Below are 5324 nucleotides of genomic sequence, written 5' to 3' on the forward strand. Positions count from 1 at the left end.
TTTTTCTTTCTTTTTCTCCCTAGTCGTACAGTAACTCTAGGAAAAAAAAAAACTATTGCACCCTTCTTTATGCCAACGAATCTCCATTTTCTTCACTCAATTCTCAATAAAAATTTAGAAGTTTCGTTTTATTTCTATGTTAACATATCCCGAAGTAAGCTTATATATAAGAAACCTCAATAAATTCAGAGAAATAATAAGAAACAAAGTAGAATAAACTTCTAAACTTTTAACTATTTTAAAGACTGAAGCACTCTCAAATCCGAAAAAATTAGTTATTGCAGTAAAAAATAAATAAATCAAATGATAAAAAAATTTAAGACTAAAACTCTAGAAGTACCACAATCTCACAGAAAACTAAGTTTTTGTAGTCTTATAAGAAGAAGTAGAGTCATTAATTGTGTCTCCTACGATCTCTAAGAGTTCAACATTAGGTGTCTTCTATTTTTGCTTGGCCATTTGATTTACAAACTTTTGCGCAAATAGAAGAAGGCATAACACATGATCCACACAAACTGAAGGAGTCCTTTTTACTCTTGCTTCATCACCGTTTTGAATCCAAATTGATGTTATTATTACATAATAGAACTGCAGTGGGCTAACCATCCTCTTGTTGAACACATCTTCCAACAAACAAAATTTCCATGCATATATACCTTTTTTCCTCTTACACAAGGAATTAAAAGTGAGAGGGTACTGAGTATTATCTGCAATTACTTTAAAGAAATGAAAGGAGAATTCTTTAAAATCTACAATGAGTATGACATGAGGTTGGAGTGAAAATCTTTGTGACAACATAGACCGATCTCCTTTTTAAGCATGACTAAAAGCAAATAACTGGAATTATCACAAAATTTGCATAATATATATATAATTCATATCTTACAGTGATTAAGATACGACAACAACTTCTACTAAGATATCCTCTATTGGGAATAAAGGGTTCAACCTTGCTTAAATATCATGTGGACAGAAAGAATAAGATGTTAGAGAAGATGACATTTTAATTTGACTTAGGAATCAATAACATGATCCGTTTAATTTCTCACCTTTCTTTCTCTTCTTCTTTCGTTTTAGTATTGTATTTGTTCCAAGTGTTTTTTCTCTTGCATTTGTTCATTGTTGCAAGTTTCCTATAACATAGGGAGGTGTCCTTTCAAAGTACCGCCGTTACAATTATTTAGTGTTGCAACCGTTACACTTTTTTACAAGGAAGAGAAATGATTGTTAGTGTAATTGATGATAGGCTATAATTGCATATTTTAGTCGCTTATTACACTCGAATTTACTGCACTTTAATTGAGTTTGCGCTTTAATCGCTAGTGTTTTGCACTAATTGTGTGTTTTATGCCTTGTAGGTGTGATTCCGAGCTATATAGATGTTATGGAATGAATTTAAGTGATTTGAATCTTTGAAGTCTGAGTAAAAGCTCAAGGAATTAAGCCGGGATCGTGTTCGGGGGTCAAATTTGATAATTAAGTACGAATGAAGGCTTGAGGAGGCATATTGCGCACTGTCTAGTAAAATAGACATAACTTTTTGCTCAGAACTCCATTTGGGCTCCACAATTTATGGTTGGAAAGCTAACTCAAAGGGCTACAACTTTCATGTTTTACGTTTTTCCAAATTCGAAACGGAACAGGGTGAAAAACCGCAGTTTTTCCGCGACCGCGGCAGAGTGTACTCGCGGACAACTGAAGAATCAGAGGGCATGTTTGGCCGCGGTTCCACCGCGACCGCGGCAGGAAGCGAAAATTTCAGGGACTAAAGTGCAAAACATGGGATTTTAAGTCCTAAACCCTATATTAAACAAAAGAGGCCGGCCAAGAACAAGGAGGGGACATATTTTGAGACATAGATTCGACCTAAGGAGGCAAGAACACATTGGGAGCAAGGCGGAGAATTCTTCTACGAGTTTTTCCTTCCTCTTCCTATTTTCCATTGTTGGTTATGACTTTTAGTATTGTAGTTTTACATACTATTATGAATAGCTAATTTGTTATCTAGAGTTTTGGTAGAACCTTTTGTAGGATAAATTCTTGTTATGTTTTTATATAATTGAGCCATAGCTTTTCTCTATTTGTTCAACTACGTTTATATTCTGGTTGATTGAAGAGCTCTCAATTAGCTGTGCCTATTTAGTATGCATAACTCGGGAGAGAGTGCATATTTAGGTAGTTGTTGAACAACACCACTCCCAGAATATATGAAGGACCAATAACCGAAGGTTTAAAGGCGGGATTAGGGATAACGAAGCCTTGGGTGCGATCTGAAGTGAGCTGTATTAAAAGCCAGCTAGCGTAGCTCGGGAGAGCGCGTCTAGTAAATTGTCGTAATTACTCGGGAGAGATTTACGGTAATAAGAGTGCTCATGATCGGTAGAGAATACTTAGGCGAAATTATAGAAGACATAGCGGGAAGGATTCCGACAATTGGGGAAATCATAACTCTAGACCTCCTTAATCTTTTCTCTAACCCTCAGTATCGTTAGTTGTTAATTTACTATTTCAATTTGTTAGTTAATTAGTTGAACAGAAGAATCTTAATATCTATAAGTTATGAATTGTTCAAGCTTGTCTTCTTGGTGATAGTGAACAGCTGTAGCTAAACCTTAGTTCTCTGTGGGATTCGACTCCGGACTTGTAAACCGGATTATATTTGCAACGACCGCATTGTCCTTTTTATAAGGTATAGTTGGGCGTGATCAAAGACTCACTCCAGTCCACTTTAATTGATCTTTTGGTATTTTTTTGGCATTTTCTTGTGGTTCGCAATATTTAATTTTTCAGACATCAAAAAGAAATTAATTTATTTTTTAAAGTTGTCACTAAAGAGTCTCGAAATATCTGTTATATTTCAAATGAACAAATTAAAGAGATAGTAAAGGTTAATATGGTCAATTTCATTGTTAATTAATGTTAAAAGGTAAATTCCTTAATATGTGTAAAAACTCAAAAAAACAATTAAATTGGACCGAATGGAGTAGTGATTATAATATAACTGGGTGCTTCTTGAATATATAGTTTTGTTTATAATTACGTTTAGACGTGCTAGCTGATTGTAAAGGCGCATTTTGCAAAAAAAAATACCAAAGTTCAAAGGATATTATAAAATTAATGTTTGATCGATAATCCCATTTGTACCTAAATAGCACAAATACTTGTCTTGAACTTGAATTTAATAGACCTAAATGCCTAACTTATGAATACCATTTAATCCTATTTTATAGAGTCAAAAAATTCTATTTTATGTGAGACAAAGAAAAGAAAGCAAAGACAACGAAAAAGAAGTGATTATTGACCTAATCTACTACGTGTTTTATCTCATTTAAAATAAAGCAAGAGCAACATTTGAACCATACGTAAATAAAGGGAAATAGAAGCATATGATTCATAAGCAGAAATAATATAGTCAACAAATAATCAAACTTAATTGTTTTTAGCGTGCAACTCTCACCAATAAAATTACTAGTCACAAGAAAAAGAAAACAATTTCTATTTGAGTATGAGAATAATTTGGAAAAAAGAGAACAAAGGAAAAGTTGGTCAACCATGTGGGTGGCTCTTTTGCTTGGTTACTATTTTCAAATTAAGGGTGTCAAATAAATGGGCCGGGTCAAATTTAGGCGGATTAATATCGTTGAAAAAAAATATATGATCCTGTAAGAATATTACTTTAGAATTTCAATAATTTATTTAATAAATACATATCGTGATCCCGATCTCATACATATTTCAATTTCAACGAATGGTGAAGTGACACTATATCTTCAATCCATTAATTCTTCTAAATTAGTTTTCGCAATTTGCGAGGAACATTCTAGGTATATGAAAAATCCATGATTAATAATAATACAATAAGATAAATAACTTCAAATATCCTTATAGAAGTTTAATTGGGTAATGATATCGTGCAACTAAAAATCATTTTTTCATTAATTTTTTTGTTTGTTTTTTCTCTAAATATGCAATTAAGTTGCTAAAAATCAGCCATTGTACAATAAATTAAAATTATAACCTACATTAAAACCATTGTTAGGCTTGCTTTGGTTCTTTCAATTTTTATTTTTACTTTTGACAATTTATTTTCAATTTATTTTGTTTTGCATAGTATTGGGTTATTGCTCTTCCACTTATTTGCTGTTATTATGTTTTTGGTTTCTTGTGTTGTTACGGACCTATTCTTTTTGCTTCTTTTCTGATATTATTGTCTCTTCTAATGAGTCGAGGGTCTCCCGGTAACAACCTCTCTACCCTTCCGGCTCCGGGGTAGAGGTAAGGTCTGGTACACTCTACCCTCCCCAGATCCGCTAGTGGGATTTTACTGGGTGTGTTGTTGTTTTTGACAAAATTCTTTAATGAATTGATTTGGACTTATAATATATGTTGCCCAAGTTGATCCAATATTAATTAAGATTAAACCTGTTCTAGCCCTTAATCAAGACATCACTCACCTAATCCAACTGGTTAAACATTTTTGGTCAATATTAACACCTCAATATTATGCATTCACATAGTTTGAAACTTTCTCAGTTCTCTTTGAAAGTCAAAAGGAATTTTGCCTCTGGCAACCATGCGCTGAAACTTCAATAGTCCACTGGATTAATATCTGAGTCAGAAATTAAACTACCTGTGACTAAAACTGGAGTCTTTCTTTTTTCTGATTTTATATTACCAATTTTTTTTTTCTTTAGTCAATTCTGCACATGCAAATATCTAATTTCAAGAATTGGGTCTCTAATTCCAGAATCATTCTGCTATTAAAAGCTGAGGAAATCAAGTTATCAACTAATTTGGGTCAAGTGCAGAACCATTCAAGATCTTGAGTGTGCATCATTTTTGAATTCTCTAATTATCATTCTAAGTTCTTGTTTCTTGGGCTGATGTGAATGGGGAAAAGAAGAGAACAAGACCATAGTATGCTACAAAAGAATATAGAAACTAGGATTGAATGGTAGCCTTTCAACTTTGTTGAACAATTTTAAGGCTGTTTTGTCCTTCAAAATAAAGACCAAGGCAGAAACTTATTTGACTGTGAAAATGCTAGAAGTTGTACTAATGTGGAAAGTGGAATTTAACTCAGTTAATATAGAGGATAAAGTTCAAGGCCAATAAGTTGATGAAATATCACAGTATATTTTGGTCATCATAAATATTAGTCTTGTAGTACTATGTATTCTTCAGTTTTCTTGGACCAGCTGCTATAAGTCAAATATAAATAAAAATGGATTGGGAAAACAAAAAAAAAAACTTTGACCAACTGTACGGCTTTCTAGGACAATGGGTAAATAATCACGGGATAAAGTTTTAGATAGTTTATTTCA

This window comes from Nicotiana attenuata, unplaced genomic scaffold (assembly GCF_001879085.1).
Source record: "Nicotiana attenuata strain UT unplaced genomic scaffold, NIATTr2, whole genome shotgun sequence".
Lineage (NCBI taxonomy): Eukaryota > Viridiplantae > Streptophyta > Magnoliopsida > Solanales > Solanaceae > Nicotiana > Nicotiana attenuata.